The following is a 12888-nucleotide window of genomic DNA, read 5'->3' as shown; positions in this document are numbered from 1 at the left end:
GTATAAGTTATCATTCAACGCAGAGGTCCAAATTTGCTGGAAAATTCGCCCAGCTGTGAAACAAGTCATATATATTTTAAGAAAAGGAGCTCTCATTTATACTTGCATAGTCCTTACTGATTTACATCAGCAGAACAAATGCAGGCAGTGATGTGTGCACATGGGACGGCAGCAAATGTGTGGTGATGCCAAACAAATCAATGAACCCCACCCACACCAAATCCAGCTATGACATCCACCCCCGCATTGATTAAGTACAAGTACATATCCTACACTTACCCGGCCAAAGAGCAGCACCTCCTCTCTGCTAAAGAGACCTCGCCATGTCCACCTAGATGGAGATCCTGACCAGCACAGGAACTTCCAGGTGCATACAATGAATAATTTCCAGGTCAGAAGGTGAAACCACACTTTTGATTGCAGCTGCGAATAGTTGATCTCAACCATGATTAGTATTTTTTATTTTCAGACATGCAAATCTGTATTTCTACATATATTTGAAGGTAAACTTAAGGGAGTTTGATAAGAAATGGTGTCCCTGGGTTAGCAGCAGGTGAATTACAAAGGCAAAAGGCCCAGTTTGAGCCCTGGTTCACACTGACAGAGGGAGGAAATCGTTCAGCTGAACTCCCACAATTTCATTCCTGCATGTCAGTCCCGACTGTGGGGGCAACATCAGAGACATCGGTGCAGGTTTCTGCACCAATATCAATACAAATCGCACCAATTAGAACAGTGCAATTGCCACAGATTTGACATGTCAAATCACACCAATGTGAACAAGAGCTGACACATTCAAACACTGCCTATCCACCAGCTGAATTCATTACCTGCAATTCTCCACAGCTGTTAATGATAAAGGTGGAATCTTTATATATAACTTGCAGTTGTGCAGAAGCCTAGGTTTACATTGGAGCGATTGGTCATGCGATTTGAGAGATCAAATCGCATGACTATTGGCAATGGCACTGTTCCAATTGATGCAACTTTTTTTTGTGGCACTGCATCAATTTGCTAAAGTAGTTCCTGCACTACTTTTGCCGATTTCAGGTGCGACTTCAATAGACATTTGTGTATAAAGCCACCTGAAATCACGCTGACCTTGCTACTTTGAAATCGTGCTACTTCAAGTGAAGTAGCGCAATTTCAAAGTAGCATGTGAACCAGGGCAAAGAAATTAGTTTTTTGGTGCACAAATACATATTGAAATAAAATATAAAAGAGATATTGCACTTCCCCAAAACCACTACCCACAAAAACTAAAGAAAGAAAAGTAGAAGGAAAAAAAACACACACACACACACACACACACACACACACACACACACACACACACACACACACACACACACACACACCAAAAGCTCAATGTACTTTTATTTTACCAGCAGAAAAAAATTTACATTTACTAGCTTCAAAAAAAATTTGGACAGGATATATGGTACCACATTTAGCAACGGAATTTTAAGGGCCCTGCTCATAGGAGCTTACAATCTAAAATTAGACAAAACCTTAGCGTGGACACAGCTTTAATTTCAGTGTATAACGGGCAACACATCACATTATTATCTGAAAGATTATAGAAACATACTTAACAGTCATTCTTACAAAGCATTCCAACATAATATTGCAAAAGACTTATTCAAAACACCCACCACCAGCCCACAATCCACACATACATACATTGGTGACCATGTTCTGCTGGAAGCTGCATTTCGGTGTACACAATTAAACGAGATCAAAAATAGTAGGTCAACAGATGCTTCCAAACGATGTTTGCATGATCAGACAGGAACAATACACCCACAACATTGACAGCATGGCCACATAAAGCCACTTTCGATTGAAAAAATGCACAAGAATTTCATCAAATCTCCCAATATCATTCCTTCTCCATCACAACAAAAAACCTGACCTTCTCAGGCCAAACGAACCCCCCTACTGCAAGCCTTTATATAAGAGAGGTTGTATTGTTAGCACACTGACACACCCAATAGAAGTACACGCCCACCAGTATCTTTCAATCTGTCTCTTCATGTATGTCTAAAGTGATTGCACCTGATGAGCAGGAACACATAATAGTATTCACAACTGTGTTAGCCTTGGCTATGTGCATCAAATCTCCAACTACAGGACAAAGATCAAAGTCCATTTGCATCCTCATAAACAAAGAAACAGTTTTCTAATCATATGTACCTGTGCAGTGTAAACCCTAAAATTTGAAATGTCCAAGTCCCTGGGCATGATTAGTGCTAATAAACATTAACATCAGTCCCTGGCTGCAATGAGCTTCCAATATAAAGTCCAAAATTAACTTTCTTACATTAGAACCTATTTCAACAGGAGACAAATAAGGTGCCAGCATGTCTTTAGATTGTGGTGAGAAACCCACACAGGGAGAACATATAAACTTCAACACAAGGATTAGCATGTTGGGGAATTGAACCAACATCCCAGGTGCTGCTAGACAGAACTGCTACCCACTAAGCCACCAGGGCAGACCCACACATGTTCTCTGCATCTCTGTGGTGTGAACCAGCCCTAAGTCCATAGCCATGCTCAGTGTCACAAGCAATATACAGTATATTGGCGTAAGTATTGGGATGCCTGCCTTTAAACACACATGAACTGTAATGGCATCCCAGTATTAGTATTGGGTTCAAAACTCATTTGGCCCACCCTTTGCAGCTATAACAGCTTCAACTCTTCTTGTCCACAAGGTTTAGGAGTGTGTCTATGGGAATGTTTGACCATTCTTCCAAGTGCATTTGTGAGGTCAGGCACTGATGTTGGACAAGAAGGCCTGACCTACAGTCTACTCTCTAATTTATCCCCAAGGTGTTCTGTTGTGTTGAGGTCAGGACTCTGTGCAGGCCAGTCAAGTTCCTCCACCCCAAAATCACTCATCCATGTCTTTATGGACCTTGCTTTGTGCACTGGTCCAAATGATTTGGTGGAGGGGGATTATGGTGCGGGGTTGTTTTTCAGGGGTTGGGGTTGGGCTTGGCCTCTTAGTTTTAGATAAGGGAACTCTTAAGGCGTCAGCATACCAAGACATTTTGGACAATTTCATGCTCCCAACTTTGTGGGGACAGTTTGGGGAAAGCCCCTTCCTGCCTGTTCCAACATGACTGCACACCAGTACACAAAGCAAGGTCCATAAAGACATGGATGAGCAAGTTTGGGGTGGAGAAACTTGACTGGCCTGCACAGAGTCCTGGCCTCAACCCGATAGAACACCCTTTGGCTGAATTAGAGTAGAGACTGCAAGCCAGGCCTTCTCATCCAACATCAGTGCCTGGCCTCACAAATGCACTTCTGGAAGAATGATCAAACATTCCCATAGGCAGACTAAACCTTGTGGACAGCCTTCCCAGAAGCTGTTCTAGCTGCAAAGGGTGGGCCAAATCAAATTTTAACCCTACGGACTAAGACTGGGCTGCCATTAAAGTTCATGTGTGTGTAAAGGCAGGCGTCCCAATACTTTTGGCTATATAGTGTATCTGGAAAAGACTTACAATGGTGGTGGAACCCTCCTACACATAACTACTACAATTAGACATAGTTATAGGACCTGGGAGATGAGACAACTTCTCTACATGAAGTAACATGGTTGGGATTTGAACCCAGACCCTCAGAGATACTAAGCAGAAGTTCTAACCTCTAAGCCACAGAGCTGCCACGTGTGAGAGCCTCCTACCCATAACTACTCATAAATACACATAAAAACACATAAATACTGCATTTCTATGGACATACAGGTGATGGAATTACATTACTCAAGAGTTATTCTTCTTGATTTATTCTGTGATATTTGGTGTTTTTTTGTGGGTGACAGTAGAATATTACCCTTAAATTTTTGGGAATTACATTTTGATTTCTGATGTTGGTACACATATCACATTTTTTGGGCTCAAATTATGAATATTTGGAAATAATACAAAGCACAAAAAATTGTGATTCATTTTAAATTTTCATCAGCAATGGTATTGTTTGTGGATTATAAAGACACCTGTGTGAGTTTGGGGTAAAGATTGTTGTGAGATGAAGAATAACAAGTGAAAGTGACAGAGAAAAATATATTTTACCAAAACATCAAAACATTCCACATTGTAGCATTCTTAAAATCAAAATATTTTAAGTAGAAGCAACAATGTTGCAAAGGAAAATTTATTTCACAGAAAGATACATTTCATCTCAACATTAAAAGGTTTTTTTGTGAAAGTTAGAATTGTTCCATTAGAATCAATGACTGAAACTTCATTTGGACTAAATTAAAGCAGATTTTAACTCCCAAAAATGCTCTCTAATTAGCTCTCATTTTGGTATTTACTATACCTCCAGGTAAAAAAGACACTTGAGTTAAAATGAGAGTTATTTTCAGGTCTGAGCATGCTCAGTTGTTTTGGCACCTAGTTGTCCAAAATGGGGAATTTTTCACTTTTCAGACTTTTAAAGATATTTCAGTGTAGAAATCACTTTTTCACACAGTTTAAAAGCAGATAATCTTTAAATAATATACCGCATATTTCAGTACCATTTAGGCAATTATATCATGCTCTAAACATTATTTCCATGTGCAATTCTCTAGGTTTTAGCAGAGTAAGAGTTTGGGCTCTATTTAGTTTCAGGGAGCTATAGTAAATTCGATTTTGGGAGTATTTTCTCACCAGCGCTATAGTGAATACCGTTTTAGCGCGAATTAGCGCTATTAGCGCTAATTCGCGCTAAATTGCCGCGAATTAGCGCTAATTCGCGGCAATTAGTGCGAATTAGCGCCATAGCGCTATAGTAAATTACCCCCTATGTGTTCATGCACAGGTAGGCTTTTAGCAGCGTTTAATAGCAGGAGAGTTTAGAGGCAGGAGAAAAAACCTCTGCCAGTGTGTCTGGGAGTAGAAGAGTTTGGGCAAAAAAACATTTGATGTTAGGCGCGTTTAGTGCTTGAGCAGTAATTAATTTCAATGGCCAGAATAAATTTATTTATTCTGGCCAATGAAATAAATTAACCACTTCAGCCCTGGAAGGATTTACCCATTTCCCGGCCAGGTCATTTTTTGCAATACGGCACTACGTTACATTAACTGACAATTGTGCGGTCGTGCAATGCTGTACCCAAACAAAATTGATGTCCTTTTTTTTCCCCCCACAAATAGAGCTTTCTTTTGGTGGTATTTGATCACCTTTGCGATTTTTATTTTTTGTGCTATAAACAAAAAAATGACTGACACATTTTGAAAAAAACAAAACAATATTTTTTACTTTTTTGTATAATACATATCCAAAAAATATATATAAAAAAACTAATTTATTCATCAGCTTAGGTTAATATGTATTCTGCTACATTTTTTTGGTAAAAACAAAATCGCAATAAGCGTATATTGATTGGTTTGCGCAAAAGTTATAGCCTCTACAAAACAAGGGAAAGATTTAAGGACTTTGTTTTATTTTTTATTGTTTTTACCAGTAATGGCGGCGATCTGCGATTTTTTGCGTGATTGCGACATCGTGGCAGACAAATCTGACCCTAAGTGACACTTTTTGGTGACCAGTGACACCAATGTTGTGTTACACTATGTGAGTTATTGTCATTTCATCTGTGTTATACTATTTGGTTTATTATTGCTCTGTGTCTTTAAGCCATCTGCCTCTGTCTAAGCTGAACCCCCTCTCCCTCCGTACCACCCTATATCCCCTCACCTTTTTTCTCTATGGTTCATTGCTCTGTATTCCACCATGCTGTAATCATCTTTCCATGTGGCTAACAACATCAACGTTTTTTTTCTACCTATGAATATCCTTCATTAAAAACGGGGCATTCAAAAGGCTTCATTGTCGGTCTCCTCAACAGTGAGTTTATTCTTTGAGTTAAGCTGTCTGAATTGATGCAAGGGACAAAAAGGGTCATCAGGTCCTACAAGCCATATACGAAGCTGGAGATAAGTTTTTTTTGCCTTTATGTTAAGTGAAAACAGTAGAAAAACTGAGTTTCACGGCCTAATTACAAGATTTCTGCATGACAGTACTGATACAGACAAGATTTACTGCCCTCATTGCAAGGAAGAACAAGAGAGCAGCACATGTAATCCTCATAACCTGAGTCCAGGCTGCATGCTGTCATATTACAGCACACACAGCTACAGTTATCTTGCTGATCACTCAGCCATTATCTGCCATGAGTTACCACGGCTCTGAATGTGAACACACTGTAGCCCCAGCACAAGACTCTGAGCCAGCTGAGTTACCCAAACGATCAGTCAAACCAACTTGGAAAGTAATGGAGAATTATGAAGCTTTAAGAACTGAATTGACTGAACTAGCTTGAAGTTATTATGGGAAAAATTTATTACTCAATCTGTCTTTTATTACTCAAATTACTCAACTGTCTGTTGAACGTGAACTACTGCCACAAGAGGGCGCCATTAAACAACTTTCTGCCTCATATGAGCTCAATTAGTTTACCCGCTTGCCGACCGGCTCATGCCGATATACGTCGGCAGAAGGTAAAAAATAATGCGTTTTTTTCAGAGGTGATCAAATACCACCAAAAGGAAGCTCTATTTGTGGGGGAAAAAGGATATCAATTTTGTTTGGGAGCCACGTCGCATGACCGCACAATTGTCAGTTAAAGAGACGCAGTGCCGAATCGCAAAAAGTGCTCTGGTCTTTTGCCAGCCAAATGGTCTGGGGCTGAAGTTGTTACCAGCAAAAAGTATATTAATGTCTTACAAACTATGAAAACAGAAGATTTCCTGGAGAAATTAAAGAGCTTGCATGTTCTTAATCCAGCAAACCAAATTAAAGGCAGAAGCAAAGATAGAGCTGCTACAGGACACTGCATCTCACAGATCTGTTTCCACCAGATGTTCTAAGAAGCCCTCTAAATCCCACTGTTCAAGATACTCAACACTCAGTGAGCAACTTATTAATGCCCGCACTGAAGCCAGCAGGGTGCAGGTCGCATATGCAGGAAAGAGAGCAGAGTTGGAAAATCAGACAGCACATCAAAAAGCAGAGATGGAAACTCAGACATCATGTCAAAGAGCAGAGATGGAAGCTCAGACAGCACGTCACAAAGTAGAGTTGGAAACTCAGAGAGCAGCAATAGAAATCTTAAACAAACAGTGTAAACATGATGCAGCTATGGCAAAGCTAAGGGTCCTAGAACAAGCTATCAGTGCAGACGAAGGTGCAAGTGAGAAAGACAACATCACACTAAACATAGCAGATATGGAAGATCCCCTCAAACGCACTAAAGACTATGTCCTAAGCCACTGCAGTGTACACTCTGTCGTCTCCAATGCTCTTGACAACACAGAGACTTCTTCACAGCATAAATCACTACCGTGCCTTTCCTGCCTGCCTACCTAACCTTCCTTCATACTTCACAGAGCATCAGATACAGCTGCAAGCAGGTCATCAATCTCCTGTCATCAGTAAGTACAGCCTCAAATCAACATACCATTGGAACAACTGACTTCCAGCAAGCAACTCACCTGAATGCATCTGCTGTGCAATATTTCCCTGTGTCTTTCAACAACAATGTCAAAGATAGCGAAATCAGCACCATTCAGCCAACAACAACTTGCATAAAAGGCAGAGACAACCGAGACTAGAGAGTTTGTGAGGTACATACTTCATAGAGAGCTCACAAAGACTGGTCTTACAAGTTTTGATGACTAACCTGAGAAATACAGAAGTTGCAAATGTGCCTTCAGAACTGCAATCAGTGATCTTGGCATTACAGCTGCTGAAGAATTGGATCTGCTGATCAGATGGCTTAATCCTCTATCTGCTGCACGTGTTAAGCCATTAAGATCAGTTTTCATGGACAATCCTACAGCAGGCCCCACGACTGCATGGGATCGACCAGAGCAATGTTATGGCAGTCCAGAAGCTATAGAAAATGCTCTGTTCATGCGTCTGGAAACTTTCCCAAAGATATCTGGTAAGGACAACAGGGAGTTCCAGAGACTGAGTGACCTTCTCCTTGAGCTACAGCTAGCCAAGGCAGACCCTAAACTACTCGAACTCAGTTACCTGGACACTGCCAGAGGGGTAAACCCAATCGTCTCCAAGCTCCTGTATGGATTGCAAGAAAAATGGTATCCACTAGGGTCATCATACAAAAAAATAGAACAAGGTTTCCTTCCCTCCATTCTCTTGTTTCTGCAAATTCATCAGGAACATTGCAGAGACCAAGAACAATCCAAGTTTTTCCTACAGTGAGTGCAGTCTCTTCTCACCGTTTTCTAAAAGTGTCCATCAAGTGCATGGAGTGTGGCTCTAAAGAACATGTGCAAGCCCTCCATCCGCTTGAGCCCAGCTCTGCACAACCTGCTTAATCCAGGACCAATAGGGGAAGGGAAGGGGATCACCGCTCCAGGTGGAATTGTGGATATAGAACTCTCCTCGGAACTGAAACACCAGGTGCCGGCTAAGCATATAGCAACATGAGGCAAAAAGGAAGTACTGGACAGCCGCACTCCAGAATATAGCCTTTATTTGTAAAAAGTCTAACAGATACAAGCCACAGCAAAAAATGGGACAAACGAGCTGACGCGTTTCACACTTAACAGTGCTTAATCATAGCTACCAGCTATGACTACCACTTAACAATGCTTAGTCATAGCTACCAGACAAGAGGAACAGTATCACTGCTGCATGCACTGTCACTCCTCACCATCCTTGTGGCCTCCTCAAATGGTGACAGGACAGTGCATGCATCCTTGATAAGCGGAAAAAAAAGCCAAGATCCCCTGACCCTGTCCTGGTGCCATACTCACACAGGTACTCACTGATGGCCCTCTGCTCTGTGTGCAGCTGCTACAGCATTGCCAACGCTGAGTTCCACCTGGTGGGCATGTCACAAATGAGGCGGTTCTTGGGCAGGTTGCATTCTCTTTGCACTGGCATTATATGACCGGCAGAAATGACCACAGTTTCCTGACCTACCTCAGGAGATCCTGTAAGCCAGGGTACCTGCTCAAGAACCGCTGCACCACCAAATTCAGGACGTGAGCCAAACAGTGAACATGGGTCAAGTGTCCCTGTCAGAGGGTGGAGAGGAGGTTGGTGCCATTGTCGCATACAACCATTCCTGGCTGAAGCTGGTGTGGCATCAACCACCTCTGAGTCTGCCCCTGCAGAGCTGACAGAATCTCTGCCCCAGTGTGGCTCCTGTCCCCTAAGCAGACCAACTCAAGCACCACATGGCATCTTTTTGCCTGAGTGCTTGCGTAGCCCCTTGAATGCCTACGGAGCACCGCTGGTTCAGAGGACAAATCTGCAAAGAAAGAGGCAATAGAGGAAGAAGAAGAGGAGGGGGTGGAGGAGAAAGATGTGGCAGAATCACCACTAGCATTTTGGAGGTGTAGTGGCGGAACAAGCTCCAACAATACTGAACCCTGTCTTGCATCCTTCCCAGCTGCCAGCAGAGTTACCTAGTGCACCATGAAAGAAAGGCAACGTTCCTGTCCATGCCTGCTGGACCAGCAGTAATATGCACCTTACTGCTGACCGCCCTGTCCAACGAGGCCAAGACATTGCCTTCCACATGCTGGTAGAGAGCCGGAATGGCCTTCCATGAAAAGAAATGGCATTTGGGAACCTGCCACTGAGGTACCGCACATTCCACAAATTAACGAAAGGGGGCAGAGTCTACCAGCTGAAAAGGCAGCAGTTGCAGTGCTACCAATTTGGCCAAGCTGGCATTCAGACGCTGAGCATGTGGATGGCTGGGACCAAATTTCTTTTTTACAGTTTAGCAACTGAGGTAGGGAAATTTGCCTGCTAAAATCCGATGTTGGTGTACCGCTAGCAGATTGGCCGCAAGTACTTGGGGCACTTATTTCTATACCTTCATTCCTCTCAGTTCAGGTTTCTGAGAGGACTGGAGGTATAGTGGGGTTGGAGATCCCAGCTGATGAGGAGCAAGGAGAGGTCCGCCTTGTTCTTTGATGTGGGTCTTTTAAGTGCTGTTGCCAACGGACTGCATGGGAGGTCGTCATATGTCTGGTCAAGCATGTGGTGCACAAGCGGCTGCTGTTTTGGCCACGCTTGATATGCTTCAGACATATGTTGCAAACAGCAACGGTGCGATCTGCTGCACACGTTTCAAAAAAGGCCCACACCAAAGAACTTTTCAAAATATGTGGGGAGTCACCTGCACCTGCTTAGCTCTGCGGTGTGATGCAATAGGGTGGCTGCCCTTAAGCTGCCCCCTGGAGGGCATCCTGCCTCATTGGAGATGTGCCTCCTCCTCTCTTCTATCAGGCAAGTAGAGTCAGTGACCTCATCATTCCCTCCCTCCTCGTCACTGGAGCAAACTTAGCAGTATGCTGCAGCTCGGGGAACATGACTGCCAGTTTCTTGACATTCTTGGGCACCCCCTCTTTCTAGGCTCACGTTACTCCCTTCCTCAACCTGGGTAGCATCATCAGAGCCTTCAAATCGCTGCGCATCCTCCTGCAGCATGTACCCAACACTGTGGACGAATAGTTCGGGGGACTCCTCCGTGGATGATGGTGGGGATAGGGAAGAAGTGACTGTTGACATGGAGTCGCTTTGGCAGCTGCATTGGCAAGCAAACTACTCTGAGCCTGGGTGACAGAGGATGAGGAGGATGAGGAGAGCTTTGTTATCCATTCCACCAACTCTTCTGCATGTTGTGGCTCAATAACACGGCCAGCTGCAGAAAAAAAGGACCAGCATGACCAGCACTGTCGACTGTAGACACAGAGCCTGCTTGCCCTCTTTTAGTGGCCGGTGAGCTTCTCCCTCTCCTTGGTGGCCTGTAAATTTTGTTTAGCAAAACTACACTACACTGTATTGTGTACTGTGTACACCACCAGAAAAGTAGTAGCAAATGCACAGTACTGTGTACACCAACAGGAGTGTAAAACAACTATGGGTGCACTGTATGTATTGTGTACACCACCAAGAAAGTAGTAGCAACTGCACTAGGGGTGCACGGTACTGTGTACACCAACAGGAGTGTAATAACAACCATGGGTGCGCTGTATGTATTGTGTACACCACCGGGAAAGTAGTAGTAACTGCACTAGGGGTGCACAATACTGTGTACAGAAACAGAAGTTTAATAACTATGGGTGTACTGTATGTATTGTGTACTGTGTACATCACCAGAAAAGTAGTAGCAACTGCACTAGGGGTGCACGGTACTGTGTACACCAACAGAAGTGTAATAAACACTATGGGTGCACTGTATGTATTGTGTACAACACCAGGAAAGTAGTAGCAACGGCCCTAGGGGTGCACGGTACTGTGTACACCAACAGAAGTATAACAACAACCATTGGTGCTCTGTATGTATTGTGTACACCACCAGGAAAGCAGTAGTAACTGCACTGGGGGTGCACGGTACTGTGTACACCAACAGAAGTTTAATAATAACTATGGGTGTACTGTATGTATTGTGTAGTGTGTACACCACCAGAAAAGTAGTAGCACTAGCAACTGCACTATGGGGGCACGGTACTGTGTACACCAACAGAAGTGTAATAACAACTATGGGTGTACTGTATGTATTGTGTACTGTGCACACCACCAGAAAAGTAGTACCAACTGCACTAGGGGTGCACGGTACTGTGTACACCAACAGAAGTGTAATAACAACTATGGGTGTACTGTATTGTGTATACCACCAGAAAAGTAGTAGCAACTGCACTATGGGTGAACGGTATTGTGTACACCACCAGAAGTCTAATAGCAACTATGGATGCACTGTATGTATTGTGTACACCACCAGGAAAGTAGTACTGTGTACACCAACAGAAGTGTAATACCAACTATGGGTGTGTACACCACCAGAAAAGTAGTAGAAACTGCACTATGGGTGCACAGTGTGTACTGTGTACACTGCCTGAAGTATATTAGAAAAAGTACACCAGGAACGGCCTGCAGTTAGATATAGCTAAACTGTATGCAGTGGATATATATATACATACATACACATATATATATATACATACATACACACCTATACATATACACACACGAGACTGTAATATATATATATATATATATATTTATATTAAATACACTGCCGCTAACTGAATAACCTGCCTGAAGTATATAATAGAAAAAAGTACACCAGGAATGGCCTGCAGTCAGATATAGCTAAACTGGATGCAATATATATATATATATATATATATATATATATATATATTTATTTGGGAAAATTGTTATCCATACTTACCGTAATTTTCCTTTCCTGGTTCCTCCCCATGTCAGCCTACTATGGGTCAGCTCTGCCCCCTCTGACCCCTCCAGGACCACCTCTTTTCTAGCCCATAAAAAGGCGGCCGTCTGCCCACACCAGTGTTCAAAAAAAACCCCACCTCGCGACAGATAAACTGGGTGGGAATCCTCCGGCTGACATGGAGAAGATCCAGGAAAGGAAAATTACGGTAAGTATGGATAACAATTTTCCCTATTCCTGGACCTCCCCATGTCAGCCTACTATGAGATGTACCAATTAATATTAAGAAGGGAGGGAAGACAAAAAATAAAAAATAAGCCAAACCCTCAATGCAATGCTACTCAAAATTTTTAATGGGCAACAGCTGCCGTAATAACTGTAGAGCCAAATATTTCCTCAGGCGGACAAGCCATATTAAGCTTGTAATGCCTCATAGGTGTTGAGCAAGCTCCAGCTTGCTGCTCTGCAAACTACCTCAGGGGCGACCATCGCCTATGCCCAGGATGCTGCCATACCCCTCGTCGAATGTGCTTTGATCTCTGAAGGTGGAGGAAGGCCCAGCGTTTTTTATGCAATATGCATGGTCTTGACAAACCAGGAAGACACAACTCTGGATGTTGCAGGCATACCCTTTTTAAGCCCCATTGGGAAAACCTACAGCT

The 12888-nt window shown here is 43.0% G+C and overlaps 1 protein-coding gene across 2 annotated transcripts in view; it reads right to left on the bottom strand.

Annotated features, from left to right (window-relative positions):
- LOC141132027 (CD276 antigen homolog) overlaps positions 1–12888 on the bottom strand; it is an 84652-nt gene that overhangs the window by 47400 nt on the left and 24364 nt on the right. Inside the window, exon 1 of one of the 2 annotated variants that reach the window (XM_073619978.1) lies at positions 280–299. The exons of the other annotated variant lie outside the window; for it this stretch is intronic. The gene's annotated coding sequence lies outside the window, so the exon portion shown is untranslated. Of the gene's footprint in view, positions 1–279; positions 300–12888 lie in introns of those variants that run through there. 2 annotated transcript variants of the gene reach the window in all.

This window comes from Aquarana catesbeiana, linkage group LG03, assembly GCF_042186555.1.
Source record: "Aquarana catesbeiana isolate 2022-GZ linkage group LG03, ASM4218655v1, whole genome shotgun sequence".
Taxonomy (NCBI): Eukaryota; Metazoa; Chordata; class Amphibia; order Anura; family Ranidae; genus Aquarana; species Aquarana catesbeiana.
Note: the sequence above shows the minus strand (reverse complement) of the source record. Positions and strands in the feature narration are given on the sequence as shown.